At 40.3% G+C, this 16,291-nt stretch overlaps 1 protein-coding gene across 2 annotated transcripts in view; it reads left to right on the top strand.

Moving 5' to 3' along the window:
• Positions 1–5,755: 5,755 nt before the first annotated feature.
• Positions 5,756–16,291, top strand: part of LOC113914199 (tubulin-specific chaperone cofactor E-like protein) — a 177,291-nt gene continuing 166,755 nt past the window's right edge. For both annotated transcript variants that reach the window (XM_035722684.1, XM_027580938.1), the window contains exon 1: positions 5,756–5,941. The gene's annotated coding sequence lies outside the window, so the exon portion shown is untranslated. The remainder of the gene's footprint in view (positions 5,942–16,291) is intronic.

The raw sequence follows: 16,291 nt of genomic DNA on the forward strand, positions 1-16,291 counted from the left end.
CAAAGAAATGGAAAAACGTCCCATGCTCATGGATTGGGAGAATCAACATTGTGAAGATGTCAATGCTACCTAGAGCAATCTACACATTCAATGCAATCCCCATCAAAATACCATCCCCTTTTTCAAAGAAATGGAACAAATAATCCTAAAATTTGTATGGAACCAGAAGAGACCCAGAATAGCCAGAGGAATACTGAAAAAGAAAAGCAAAGCTGGCGGCATCACAATTCCGGACTTCCAGCTCTATTACAAAGCTGTCATCATCAAGACAGTATGGTACTGGCACAAAAACAGACACATCGATCAATGGAACAGAATCGAGAGCCCAGAAATGGACCCTCAACTCTATGGTCAACTTATCTTTGACAAAGCAGGAAAGAATGTCCAATGGAAAAGAGACAGTCTCTTCAACAAATGGTGTTGGGAAAATTGGACAGCCACATGCAGAAGAATGAAACTGGACCATTTCCTTACACCACACACAAAAATAGACTCCAAATGGTTGAAAGACCTAAACGTGAGACAGGAGTCCATCAAAATCCTAAAGGAGAACACAGGTAGCAACCTTTTCGACCTCAGCCACAGCAACTTCTTCCTGGAAACATCGCCAAAGGCACGGGAAGCCAGGGCAAAAATGAACTATTGGGATTTCATCAAGATAAAAAGCTTTTGCACAGCAAAGGAACAGTCCACAAAACCAAAAGACAACCAACAGAATGGGAGAAAATATTTGCAAATGACATATCAGATAAAGGGCTAGTATCCAAAATCTATAAATAACTTACCAAACTCAACAGCCAAAGAACAAATAATCCAATCAAGAAATGGGCAGAAGACATGAACAGACATTTCTCCAAAGAAGACATCCAAATGGCCAACAGGCACATGAAAAAGTGCTCAACATCGCTCGGCATCAGGGAAATCCAAATCAAAACCTCAATGAGATACCACCTCACACCCGTCAGAATGGCTAAAATTAACAAGTCAGGGAACGACAGATGTTGGCAGGGATGTGGAGAAAGGGGAACCCTCCTACACTGTTGGTGGGAATGCAAGCTGGTGCAACCCCTCTGGAAAACAGTATGGAGGTTCCTCAAACAGTTGAAATTAGAGCTACCGTTCGATCCAGCAATTGCACCACTGGGTATTTACCACAAAGATACAAATGTAGGGACCCGAAGGGGTACGTGTACCCCAATGTTTATAGCAGCAATGTCCACCATAGCCAAACTGTGGAAAGAGCCAAGATGCCCATCGACAGATGAATGGATAAAGAAGATGTGGTATATATACACAATGGAATATTATGCAGCCATCAAAAGGAATGAGATCTTGCCATTTGCAACGACGTGGTTGGAACTGGAGGGTGTTATGCTGAGTGAAATAAGTCAATCAGAGAAAGACATGTATCACATGACCTCACTGATATGAGGAATTCTTAATCTCAGGAAACAAACTGAGTGTTACTGGAGTGGTTGGGGGTGGGAGGGATGGGGTGGCTGGGTGATAGACATTGGGGAGGGTATGTGCTACGGTGAGTGCTGTGAATTGTGCAAGACTGTTGAATCACAGATCTATACTTCTGAAACAAATAACGCAACATATTTTAAGAAAAAAGAAAAAGAAGAAGATAACAGGAGAGGAATAAAAGGGGAGTATGTCAGAGGGGGAGACGAACCATGAGAGATGATGGACTCTGAAAAACAAACTGAGGGTTCTAGAGGGGAGGGGGGTAGGGGGATGGGTTAGCCTGGTGATGGGTATTGAGGAGGGCACGTTCTGCATGGAGCACTGGGTGTTATGAACAAACAATGAATCATGGAACACTGCACCAAAAACTAATGATGTAATATATGGTGATTAACATAACAATAAAAAAAATTTAAAAAAAGGCATGTATGTATAATAAAGGTATATACATAATATTTTAATTATTATTTAATTATAATTATTCACCCTGGTAGTTTTTCCAGTCCAGGTTATTTGGTAGATAAAGCAGAAAGAGGTCCAGTGACATGGCTGGTTAGTGGAAAAACCAGGACCAATATTGCAGACTTAATTTCCAAACCAATCATTTTTCTTTCAAGTGAAGTGGTTGTTTTTCCCTTCTCCTGTGTTCCCATATGTGTACTGTTTTGTTCTCATATAATTCTCATATATATGATCGAATTCTCATATAATTCTGTCCTCACCCTATTGCTTACTTGAGAGATGCCTTCAGCTAAGATGACTTCCCTTTTAAAATAATATACTATTAATTGTTCTCTATCACTATTATTTGAGTATATGCATTACCTTCCCAACTACACTGTAGGAGCCATGGCTTATCCATCTTTGTTTTCCCCAAACTACCTAAGTGCAAGGAATCTATTCATTATAAAACCAACGTTTGTTACATTAAAAGGATGTGCAAATATATGATTGAAACTTCATGGTAGAACTCTATCCCTTAATTACAGGGTTATTACGAGCTCAGCTTCATACTGACGTAAATATGAATTCAGCCTCTGCCATTTGCTAGCTGTATGTTCTGGATATATTGCTTAATCTGAGTTTCACTTGGTAAATCCAAATAGACTTCATACAATCACTGTGGGGATTAAGGAAACAATCTATGTGAAGTATCTTAAGCAGTATCTGATACACAGACTTTGGCTAGCTATGACTGTCATTATGGTCTACTCAACCCTTGAATTAAAGAATCAGTTGGAGAAACCCTGATTTAGATTCTTAGACTCAGACCAGTCAAGCAGTCTACCCAATCCAGGAAATATCCACACATTGTTCCAACAGAGTCTGCTTTGGCTTAACCTATCCCAGTGACAGGGAACTCATTAGAACCAACTGAGGCAGCTCCAATTCTTCCAAAGTTCTTCCTTACTATTAGGTTGAACCATATGAAATGGCTGTTTCTAGGTCAAAATAATTGAATTATTAACAATTTCTAAAAACAAAAACAAACAAACAAACAAAAACCAACCAGACCAGAAATTTGCCTTTCTTTTACTGCCTCTTACTTTAGTTCAACATTTCTTCTCTCCTTCTACATGACAATCCTTTGAAGATAATGGAGAATCAATGGGGAACAAGATAGACCTAGCTCCTGCCTTCATTGAGGCTTACATGCTTATCAAGGAGACAACAAAATAAGCAATTATGTAGAATTTTCAGATTCAAGGAGGTGGAAGAAGAATGTTTCTTTTTTTTTAAGATTTTATTCATTTATTTATTTGAGAGAGACAGAGCACATGAGACGGGGGAGGGTCAGAGGGAGAAGCAGACTCCCTGCTGAGCAGGGAGCCCAATGGGGCACTCGATCCCAGGATTTCAGGATCATGACCTGAGCTGAAGGCAGTCGCTTAAGCAACTGAGCCACCAGGGCACCCCATGGAAGAAGAATGTTTCAAGGAAAGGGCTTAGCTGAGCAAATTCCCATAGAATATATCATACATGAGGTATTGAGAGTATAGAGCAGCACTGCCCAAGGAACTTGCTATGATGATAAAAATATTCTGTATCAATAGTGTCCAATATGATAGCCACTAGTCACATATGGCTACTGAGCACTTGAAATGTGGTGTCATGTAACTCAGGAAATGCAATTTTAATTAATTTAAATGTAAATAGCCACATGTGGCTAGTGGCTACCAGGCTGAACATAGGACAATAAAGCAAGAGGGTAAAAGGGCAAGAAATGAGACTGGAGAAGTCAGCAGGGTTCCAGACCATGAAAAGCCTTGAGAGCATGTTAATAATTGTGACTTTACCCCTGAGGGTAAAGTCTCAGAAGGATTTTAAATTCCAGAAAATAACATGATCAGATAGGAGTTTTAGAAACATAATTCTGGCCATCTTATGGAGATAGGAGAAGGGTGGAGAAATTGATCTTGTCTTCAGGAGTTTGCTTTATAAGGAGAAAGATGGGAACAAAAGCAAAATGACTCAACGATACCTCAAAGAAACAAAGACATATATAACTAATCACACCCAATCAGACAATACTCATATATGTATTTATATACATTGTCCACCACTCCACATTTCTTGCCTTTTTCTAGCTGTTCACAGGATATCTAGCCTCCTGAGTATTTCGGTGTGTCCCCAGTGGTACCTGAGCTCACAGGGAAGTCTATCAACAAAATATCCATGCAGCATCAACCTTGTTCTTCCTCCTCTGTGTACATATCCCTTTGTTCTTCTCTGGTTCTTGCCATTGAGGGTAATTTGAAGGTACTGCTCTGTTCTCTGCAGAAGGAGGAGGAAAGTCCCCACCTCAGCAACCTAAGTCACCCTGCTTGGCTCACCCTCCTCTTGATCCTCAAAGCATTTTCTTTGGCCAGTTCTTTTGGAGGGGCACCTTGGTGGCTCAGTCAGCTGAGCGTCTGATTCTTGATTTTGGCTCAGGTCATGATCTCAGATCTTGAGATCAAGCCCTATTTTGGGCTCTGCACTCAGCGGGGAGTCTGCTTGAGATTCTTTCCCTTTGCCCCTCCCCCTGCTCTCTCTCTTTCCCTAAAATAAATAAATCTTTTTTAAAAAGCCAGCTCTTTTGGGCTTTTGTCCTCCCCTAACTTCTCTAAGCTCTACCTATGGGGTAAGACAAAACACGATGAGAGAGTTAGTAAGTCCCTAGGAGTTACAGTGATAAGCTACCATTGGGTCCCCCTTAAAGAATTTTCTCTCCCCCACTCTAGGAACCAATATATACATGTGCATGCATATCACAACTCCTCACCAGCTCCATGACACACACCACATAAAAACACACACATCTTATGTGTGTAGCACATAGACCTTTCCGATTTCTAGCACTTCAGCTGACATATCCATACAAGGCTGAATTCTCTTCAGGACCAGCCAACACCATCCCTATTCCATTTTGTTCCTGCAAAAGAAATGGAGAAATAAGTACATAAGCAATCACAGCCCAATGGTCACATATAATGTATCTGGAGCTAGAGCAATAGCATGTCATAATGTGAAGAGCATGGACTTTAGTTTGGCGCCAGACTGACCTGGATTCAAATCTCAGTCTGATCACTTTTACTCGCTGGATGGTCTTGGGCAGATCACTGAACCTCCGTGAGCTTCAGTTTTCAATTCTACAAAATGCTTACTTTGGCAAGTTGTTAAAATTAGAAATAGCCTGTGTACAGTGCCTAGTACCTGGAAGGTGCTCAATGCATGGAAACTGGTATTATTCCATTGGTGCCCGAGCGCTGAAATCTCAGGATGACACAGGCCTTGCAAAGGGAGCACAGAAGAAAGGTCAGAGTGCTAGCACGACCTCATGCAAAAGCATCTTGGGATTTTTATTAGATTACAGCCTAGAGCTCGCCTGGTGAGGAAACTGAAACCAGGGGCAGTAAGTGAGTTAATCAGGGTCACACAGAAAATTAGTGACAGAGCCAGGACAACATTCCAGGTAAGTCTGCAAAGGTTCAGCCCAATGCTCCTTTCTGTAAAGCCACAGCCTCTCAGCTGCCCAGGCTCTGCTCTGACCCGTCTCCACCGCACTCTGATGGGACAATGTACTCCTCCTTGGCACCTAGGGTGTGCCCTCCGGACCGCCAAGGGGAAGAGCAGATGCAGCGCGTTAGTAGCGAGGCCCAGGCCTGTGCAGGCCTCCCCGTTGCCATGGCAACCCGAGCTTGGTGGAGGAGGACCCGCTCCCGCGGCGCCCCCTCCCATTCACGCAGCGGACGTGACACGTGCGGCAGGGTCACGTGTTGTTGTTGGGCCGTGAAAGCTGCTTCCGGGTCAATGCAGGACACTGGGCTCCGGCGGCCAGAGTGGGGGACGAGGTGAAGCGGAGCCGGGCCGGGGCCGCCCGGGACCAGGCCGGAGGCTGAGCGGCAGCGACAGCGGTGGCCGGGAGGGGGGAGGAGAGGCGCAGCCCGAGGAGCCGCCGCAGCAGCTCCCCCGCCTCCCGGGCTGAGGGGTGAGTGGAGCCCGGGCCCGCCGGCTCCGCCGGCTTCTCGAGGCCCCAAGCGCTCCCCTCCGGAGCCGAGGCGCGGAGGGCCGTTCCTGCTGGGGCGCAGTGTGGAGGAACGCGGGCAAGAACTCGGAGCGGGACGAGGCCTGCCTGGGAGGAAGGGGGGGATGGGCCACCTGCCTGCGGCTGGAGGGAGAATGGGGCCTGGACTGGCTGGGGAGGCGCGGGGAGGGTCCTGGGCTGGGAGGAGGGGGAGGGCCTGGCGGGGGCGGGAGGAGGCAGGTGCCTGAGTCCCTGGGAGAATCCCGGCTTCTCACCTTACGAGGGGCGTGGGGAATGGAAAGGTGCCCCCTGGGTGGTAGGAGATGGAGACGAGTGCTGGGGAAATAGGAAACTTTGTCTCTGAACTCCTGTAACCAAAGGTGAGGGGCGTGGGGGGGGGGGGGAGTAGAGGACATGTCCCCAGGGAGGTTTGGTGGGGAACGGAGCTGGCGGGCATTTCCAGGCTCCTGGGACACTAGGCCTGCTCCTTCCAGGCGGCTGATGAAAGGATGCGTTAGTTTAAGACGGGCTTTTGGGAGAACCGTTTTGCCCTCGAGTTGGGAGACGCTCAGAGTGAGGGGATTGGAGTAAGATGGGGCCTGGGAGGAGTACCCTGTCCTAGGATCTGGGAAGGGGGCAGTGTAAGGATCCTGTGTGGTGCTTCATTCTTTGATGAGAACGAGGAATACAGAGTTCTAGATCCTCTCCTAGGAAGACATTCTGGGAATTGATGAAGCGAGAAGATTTCATACTGTCTTCTCTTGAAACAGTGATTTTAGAAGTTGTAGTTAAGGAAAGTTGGTTGGAAGAGTTCAACTGTTGACAGCCAGTTGCGGAAGGAGGAGCTCTAGTCTGAAGGTTGCTCAGTTACTGGGAGCTTGTAGGCACCGCCTAGGGCTGTTGTTTGGGGACGTCAGCAACCCTTTTAGGTCCAGACACAGGCTTAGCTGGGGCAGTCCCTGTTCTTTTTATGCTGCCCTGGAGCTCTTAAATTGGTTTCCAAGAGGCCATCTTGAGCAAAGAGATTACTTGTAGGTGCTGAGGACTAATGAAAACACTCAGCCTTTGGGTCCTGAGGCATTAGAACTAGATCTCTAGGGTAAGAGCTTTCAAACTTTTTTTTTTTTTTAAATCATGCCCCATGTTAAGAAGTACTTTTTATGTTACGATCTAGTACATACCTATATATGAATGAAAAGTTTCACAGAGCACTGTTTACCCTTATTACATATGATGCGTTCTGATAATTTCTATTATGTTCCATTCTCTTTCATTAAAAATGCTGACTGAAGTCCACTAAATTGATTTGTGGGTCACAGGTTGCACTTTGAAAAACACTGTCTCCTAGGCACATTTCTTTGGCTTCGGTTAGTGTCCTCATGTTGTATGCTTCTAGAGAGCCAGGATGATTATAAGGAGATGGGTTTGGGTGGGGGTGCAACTGACTGCTTTATTTGTTTACATATTTATAACGTAGCATGTTTGGCATTTTGGAGCATAATCTTAATCTTTGATATCTTAATCTGGCCTGATTATTTTATGAAATTTTGAAGTGTATGCTTTAATTTTCTCTATCCTTGGCCATGTGAAAGAAAATGAGAGGCCTAATTCCGTTTAGTTGACTTATCCCTACAATATACTTAAGGTAATTTTAATGTTATAGTGTTGTAAATATACACTGATTTGCTTTTCTGCTATTTAAAAACTCTCAAGCTGAAACCTAAACTCTTCTTATTCCAATAATATATAGTTTAATAATTCTACATAATTAAAGATATAGGTTCATGGCTTTAGTATATATTTTAAACTTAATCATAAACTTAAGTGTAACTTTCAGTCAGTTAACATCTAATTCCCCCCAATGATGTTTTTAACTGTTTATAAAATAGATTAGGTCTTTATATGAACAGTATTATAATGAACATTAATAAGTATTGGTGAACAAAGTGAGAGACCTTCATGAATTGCTATGTTTAAAAGTCTTTTTAAAGATTGTCATCTAGCCTATTGTTACATGATGTTGAGTGTCAAGTAATGTTGCCTGATTTTAGTAGGTAAATTTATAGGGTATGTATTTAAGACCAGTTTATTGGTGTTAATTCTTGTTGAGGATGCTTTCATATTATTTGGGACCTGGAATTCCAAGTCATAGCCATCAGGAAAGAATTACCCAAATTAAACTTCATCATTGGGGCCATATTCTTGATGAGATGCCTTATGAGAGCATTTTTAATCATCTTCAAACTTTGTGTGTTGTAAATTATATATTTATTGACTATATCTTGGGTACTGGTGAGAGGGTCTATGTTGGCATGTATCAGCCATCTTTTAAAAATTATCTTTCTATCAGGTGAATATTTGTTTTGAAATCTTTAGCTTTAAAGAATGTTTAAAAGCTTTCTTTCTGTGGTAGTTGCTTGGAACATGAAGGAAGAATCTCATTAATTTCGTTTTTCTGGGAATCCTGTGTACCTGTCAATAAACAGTTGTGGAGAACTTACCCTGAGTGATTGTGTGTGCTTTTTTATAGTTTTCATTTTTTCTCTTGAACCTCAGACTCTTAGGTATGTCCACCTATAGCAGGCTCTTTTCTCCTAATTTTTGCTTCCAAACTGCTGTGGGTTTGGAAATTAGATGCTTATATTTGTTAGAACTTTGTGTAAAATAAGATTGTGCAGCTCTGAATAACGTTCTTTCAATTGTATATGTATATATGTTTATCATATATACACAAATACTCTTTTTAGTGTATGAACTATGTGACATGTATTTTGACTAGTCAGAGGCCTATTTACTGACCTCTTAATTGTGGGCTGTGTTTTAAGTGAACTCTAGATACTTATTCTAATTAGTTATATAAGAAAAGGTTCTAAAAAGTAACATGAAACTGACAGTGATACAGTTTGGACTTAAGGAGTGAAGCAGTCAGCTGTGATTGTCATGCCTAAGTCATTAAGAGTTGCCATTCCTTCCTCTTCAATCATTTTCATTACCCTCTCCTGACTTTCATTTCTTTGAGATTAGAGTGCTAACAGCCTCACTATTGCCATTGTCTGTTGTTCTCGTTCTACTTGATCTTGCATAGCTTCATCAGAGTACTCTTCCAAAGAACAACACCCGAATTTATCATTTCTCTCCTCAAAAACCATTAACTTCGTAGTGCCAGCACTGAATAAAGCCCATACTGTTTAGGTTGGCATTGATGGTATCCTAGAGCCTCTATTTTTTTTCCCTAACATTGTTTTTCCATCCTAACTGCAGATCCTCTGTTCCTGCCAAGCTGTCTGCTCATTGTACTTTCTTTTGTAACATTATTCCTGAAAGTCTGGGAAATGTGTTCTTCATGAATTCCTACTCATCATTTTATTACAGATGACCTTTCTTCCTTAAAGTCTTTCTTGCCTGTACAATCTACACTAATTTTCCTACATTGCTTTGTATTATTTGTATATGTTGTTTGTACCCCTTTTAGATTGTAAATTCATAGAGGACAGGAGGCTCAAATAACCTCTATAATCTTTAGGACACCTAGCACAGGGTTTATCAGAGTTAATGGACCAAGTGAATCAGAATTGACTGAATTTATGGTGAAAATTGCAGGTCTCTGAAAATTCCACCCTCGACTTAGTAAATCTGAATCTTGGGATTTGCCTAGGTGGATCTTCTGCTCACACTAAAATTTGAGAATTACTTACCTAGCATGCTTTATATTACAGTAGGTACACACAGTTTTTGAGCTGTCCCATTTGTCTGGACCTTCCTATTCTCAGCATTCATAATAATAATAATGACAATTTGTTGACTCCTTACTGCATGCCAGATACAACTAGATGCTTTAAAAACGTCATTTAATCTTCACAGTGACTAATGACTACGAAATAGCTATTAATAGTTCCATTTTACAAATGACAAGGCAGGCATAAAGAGGTAAGTAACTTGTTCAAATTCCAGTGGAGATCTGTGATTGAACTTAGGCCTAACTGAAGCCCCGGGCTCTTACTCACAGTGCTCTCCTAGAAACAGATTTGAACAAGATGACACACTTCCAAAACTCCAGACTGTGGCTGTGTGAAACTTTTACTAATAATTCATTAATGGCCTTTAGAAATGTGATCTATTACTAGCACTGTTAAGAAAAGGATAATTTAAAAGTTCTGAGATTAATGCTCTTCCGAGTGATTTTCATAATTTCTCTTTTGATTCTGTCATACTCATCACCAGTATACTTTTCATTTCACTGCCAGAAGTTGTTACATCAAAGTAAAATTCACTCTTTAATTCATTCAGCAACTATTTGTTGCCCTGTGCCAGATGTTCCTGCATGTAACGCTGAGCTGGACCGACAAATCTCTACCTTTGTGGGACTTAGGTTCTGGGGGAAGGGACTGAAGCCCTAAATTAACATAGAGTGGAAAGTGCCATAAAGAATGAGAGAGGCTGGAGTGATTGATGGTAGCAGTGGGGCTATTTTTGATGAGTTGGTCAGAGGCAGCCTTGTCAAGAAGGTAACATTTATGTTTAAAAATTTGAGGCTTGGATGCTGAGATGAAGCCAGCAAAACCAAGAGCCAGGTAAAAGGCATTCCTGTGAGAATGTCTTAGGAGGGAATCAGCCTGGCAAGTTTTGAGAAGTAGAAAACCATGCTGGCTGAAACCTAGTGGGTGGGAGGAGGTGAGGTCAGAGAGGTGAGCAGAGAACAGATTGGAGGGAGCCGTGAAGACCCCGATAGAGATTGGGTTTCATTCTAAGTGTGAAGGGAAGGAAGCCGTTGGTGAACTTAAAGGACATGATTTGACTTACTATTTTGAAAAGATCACTTGGCCTTGTTGTGGAGGATGCATTGTATAGTCGGGAGAGACCAGGAAGGGAGCTATTGCAGCAGTCCTAGTGAGAGGTTGATGGAGGCTTCAACCAGAGTAAAGTAATGGAGACGGAAAGAGTTGGGTTTGAGAGATACTGTTGATAAACCTTGCTGATTAATTATTACATGAGGGTGTGAGAGGAAGAGAGAAACCAAATATAGTTCCAAAGGTGGGGACTGGTGGAGGAAGAACAGGCTTGAAGAGGGAAATAACAGTTCTGTTTTTGCCCGCTGTGTGCCTCTCCCTGATACTACATCCCTGCCCTCCAAGGATACCACAACTGTGAATTTGGGGTTTGTTAGTGTCTGACTTTTCTTCATAGTTTGTATTACATATGTATGAGACCCTAAACAATATGATGATTAATATTCTGTTTTTGAATTTTGTATAAGTGGAATTGTACTATATATTTGTGATTATTTTATCCTTTCAACAGTGTTTTTCAAAAAAAATACAAGTTTCATGTATACAGCTTTATAATTCACATCTGCATACACTACAAAGTGGTCACTACCATAAGTCTGGTTGCCATCCATCACCAATCAGTTGACCTCCTTCATCTGTCTCACTCCCCAGAGCCACCTTTCCCCTCTGATAACCATCATTCTATGCTCAGTATCTATGAGTTTATTTTTGTTATATTTTGTTTGTTCATTTGTTTTGTGTTTTTAGATTCCACTTTTGAGTGAAATCATATGGTGCTTGTCTGACTTATTTCACTTAGCATAACCCTTATGGTCTATCCATATTGTTGCAGATGGCAAGATGTCATTCTTTTTTATGCTGAGTACTATTCCATTGTATGAATATACCACATCATCTTTATGCATCTACCTACTGATGGACAGTTAGGTTGTTTCCATATCTTGGCTATTGTAAATAATGCTGTAGTGAACATAGGGGTGCATATCTTTTTGAATTAGTGTTTTTGTATTCTTTGGATAAATACCCAAAAGTGGGGATATAGCTGGGTCATATGGTCGTTCTATTCTTAATATTTTGAGGAATGTCCATACTGTTTTCCACAGTGGGTGTGTCAATTTACAATCCCACCAGCAGTATATAAGGGTTCCCTTTTCTCCACATCCTCGCCAACATTTGTTTCTTTGCTTTTTGATAATAGCCATTTTAACAGGTGTTAAATGATATCTCATTGTGGGTTTTGATTTGCATTTCCCTAATAGTGATGGTGAGCATTCATGCCTGTTGGCCATATGTATGTCTTCTTTGGAGAAATACTTATTTTGATCCTCTGCCCATTTTTTAATCGGGTTGTTTGGATTTTTTGTTGTTGTTAAGTCGTATGAGTTCTTTGTATATTTTGGGTATTAACCCCTTATCAGATATGTGGTTTGTAAATATCTTCTCCCACTCAGTAGGTTGCCTTTTTGTTTTGATGATGGTTTCCTTCACTGAGCATAAGCACATTAGTTTGATGTAGTCCCATTTGTTTATTTTTGTTTTTGTTTCCCTTGCCTTTAGAGTCAGATCCACAAAGATTTTGCTAAGACTGAGGTCAAGGAGCTTACCATTTATGTTTTCATCTAGGAATTTTATGGTTTCAGGTCTCACATTCAAGCTTTAATCCATTGTGAGTTAATTTTGTGTATGGTATAGGACAGTGATACAGTTTTATTCTTTTGCATGTGGCTGTTCGGTTTTCCCAACACCATTTATTGAAGATGGTCCTCCATTGTACACTCCTATTGTAGATTAGTTGTCCATATCTGTGTGGGTTTATTTCTGGGCTCTCAGTTCTGTTCCATTGTTCTGTGTGTCTGTTTTTGTACCGATACCACACTTAAAAAAATTGAAGTATAATTAATGTACGGTGTTATAATAGTTTCAAATGTACAATACAGTGATTCTATAGTTCTTTACATTTCTCAGTGCTCATCAAGATAAGTACACTTAATCCCCTTTATACCATACTGTTTTGATTGTTGTAGCTTTATAGTCTAATTTGAAATCAGGTAGCATGATACTTCCAGCTTTCTTCTTTCTCAAGATGGCTTTGGCTGTTCCAGGTTTTTTATAGTTCCATACAAATTTTAGAATTATTTGTTCTAGTTCTGTGAAGTATGCCAATGGAATTCTGATTAAGTATTGCATTGAATCTGTATTACTTTGGGCAGTGTGGACATTGTAACAATCTGAATTCTTCCAATCCATGAGCATGGAATATGTTTCCATGTATTTGTGTCTTCAATTTCTTGATTTTAAAGGTCATTCATTTTGATTAGAAAACCATAGAGAACTATCAGTTGTTAATTTCCATTGCTCTGTAACATTTCACTTACGAGTATAATGTAATTTATCCCATTACCTGTTCTTGGATATAAGGGCCTTTTTTGGGCAAGGATTTTCAAAATTTCACACAGTATTGTTGTGGACATTCTTGTGCTTGTTTCCTGGTGCACATATTACAAGTTCCTGTAGATTTTACACTGAGAAGTAGAATTGCTATATTACAGGGTACATGCATCTTCAACTTCACTAGACAATGATAAAGTGTTTTCCAAGGTATTCATATCAGTTTTTATCAAGGTATTTGTATTCCCACTAGCAGTGAAAGAGTTTCTGTTCTACATTTTCTCTGACACTTTGGTATTATCAGAATTTTTAAGTTTTTTTTAAGATTTTATTTATTCATTTAACAGAGAAAGCAAGAGAGAGAGTGCGCACAAGCAGGGGGAGCGGCAGGCAGAGGGAGAGGGAGAAACAGGCTCCCGGCTGAGCAGGGAGCCCAATGTGGGGCTCGATCCCAGGACCCCAGGATCATGACCCAAGCCAAAGGCAGATGCCCAACCGATTGAGCCACCCAGGTGCCCCAGAGTTTTTAAGTTTTGCTGATTTATATAAAGTATTTTACTGAGATTTTCATTTTCACTTCTGAATATTACTAAATTTTAACATCTTTTACATATATTAGTCATTTGAATCTTCTATTAAATACTGTTCATGTCTTTTGTCATTTTTCTATTGGATTGTTTGTCTTTTTCTTATTATTTTTAGGAGTTCTCCATATTAGTTACATGTGTTGGGAGCATCTTTTTCCAGTTTCTGATTTGTAGTTTTTCATGTTTAATGTCTTTTGATCAAAATTTTTTATTTTTCTTGTTGATTTTTCCTTAATGGATTCTTTTTGTTTTGTTTATGAAATATTTCCCTAAATCAACATCTTAAAGCTCTTCTCCTGTTAGAAAAAAAAACAACTATTTTCTTCTCATAGGGATAAAGTTTGACTTTCACATTTCAGTTGAGTTTTTCTGTGTTGTGAGGTGACAATTCACTTTCCTTTTCCCAAATTGATAATCACTTGTCCCAAGACCAGTTCCTGAAGTTTACCTTTTTCCTACTGATGTCTTTGCCATTTGCTGCCATATTCACATGGGCCTGTTTGTGGGCTGTCTTTTCTATTCTATTGATTCCCCCCACCCCATTGTTTAACAAAGTACAGTCGGTTCTTGATTCTTGTTTTTTATGGTACTTATGTAAAGTTGCCATGAACACTGAATGAGTGAATATGGAACCATTGCTCCTACAGGAGATACAAGGTTAGGTTCCTGCCAGCTTCTGATCATAACATTTTGGTCAACTGATTGCTACATTTTTTTTAACTTTTTTTTTTTACATTTTTTTTTTTAAGATTTTATTTATTTGACAGAGAGAGACAGCGAGAGAGGGAACACAAGCAGGGGGAGTGGAAGAGGGAGAAGCAGGCCTCCCACCGAGCAGGGAGCCCTATGCGGGGCTCAATCCCATCCTGACCTGAGCCAAAGGCAGATGCTTAACGACTGAGCCACCCAGGTGCCCCTTTTTTTTTACATTTTTGTATGTGTGTCTGTTTAAGGACGTGTTATTCAATATATACTGTTGAGTTACTAACTTTGAATTCAGAGTGGATAGCACTGATAATTCATGCCCCAGTAAATCTTATCTAACATGGATTTTCTCCATAAGGCATACCACAGGCTTCTTGTGTCTAAGAAGACTAGGCAGCACTTGCGCAGTTCACTTTGGAGCCGTTTTCAATAGTGAATTCACCAACCAAAAACACACAAAAATATGAAAAACATGGCACTAAATCATGAAAAGGGCACTTGTTTACAGTAGGAGACCTGACGCGGGATGACAGAGTGCTGTCCTGTTCTATCTCGGTGGGAAGCATGCACGTTGGACACCTCAAATTGGCATCTGCAAATAACTAGGAACATGTTGCAAGTACTGATTTTGGGGTTAGAAACAAATTTTATGGAGAGGGCGAATTTGCAAATAATGCCATAATAATGACGCTCGACTATACTATGAAATCTTGTGAGAAGCAGTTTTTCAGGAAACCATTACCTTCAGCACTTTTTTTCCTCTCTCATGCTTACACATGTCTTTATAACATTTTATTTTAAGAGAATAACTTAATGCAATGGATCTCTCAGATACTAAGTTCTGATTGCTAAATGCCATTGTCTCAATAAAAACACTTTTTGTTAGAGAATGTTTTTATTTATAATCTCAGTATCGTTATGTAGTTCATAGATAAATGAACTTTAGGAAAGAATTGCAGCCCTTAAAATGTTGAAAACAAGTGTAAATTATTAAACCCTTATTGTGACTTTTGTGTGAGGATCATATTTTCTCATAGGCGCTCTTAGTAACTTAAGGCGTAAGTTTTGTAAAGGCAAGTGCCCTTTAGAGGTTTTTAAAATGTCAACTCTATTAATTCCTCATCCGTTAGTGATATTTCTCCATGTGAACATCGGTAAAGGAGTCCAAGAAAGATAAATGAAGATTGTATACTTCATAAATCAAACCTCTCACAAAATGCATTTATTGAGACTTGGCTAGTTTATCCTTTACTCACCATTTAAGATTCTTAAGTGAATTGTTGGTGTTAATTTGATAAGTGTACAGAGAGAGTAATAACCAGAAATTTTGGGCTACACCTATATTCATCTTTTTTTTTACATAGCATGTATTCCTTAATTTTTTGAAATATTTTTATTGTGGTAAAATATAAAATGTACCATTTAAGCAACATTTTTAAGTGTATAGTTCAGTGGCATGAAGTACATTCTTGGTGCCATCCCTCTCCAGAACTTTTTCATGTTCCCAAACTGAAACTCTGTCTTCATGAATCAGGAACTCCTTATTCCCCACTCTTCCCTAGCCCCTGGCAACCATCGTTCTACTTTTTGTCTCTATGAATTTGGCTACTCCAGCTACCTCATATAAGCATAACCATATGGTATTTGTCCTTTTGTATCTGGTTTCTTTCACTTAACATTGTCTTCAAAGTTCATTCATGTGTCACAATTTCCTTCCTTTTCAAAGCTAAATAATATTCCATTATACGGATAGACCACATTTTCCTTATCCACTCATCCATCCATGGATAGTGGGGTCATTTTCATCTTTTGGCTGTTGTGAATAATGCTGCTATGAACATTGGTGT

Source organism: Zalophus californianus, chromosome 11, assembly GCF_009762305.2.
Source record: "Zalophus californianus isolate mZalCal1 chromosome 11, mZalCal1.pri.v2, whole genome shotgun sequence".
Lineage (NCBI taxonomy): Eukaryota > Metazoa > Chordata > Mammalia > Carnivora > Otariidae > Zalophus > Zalophus californianus.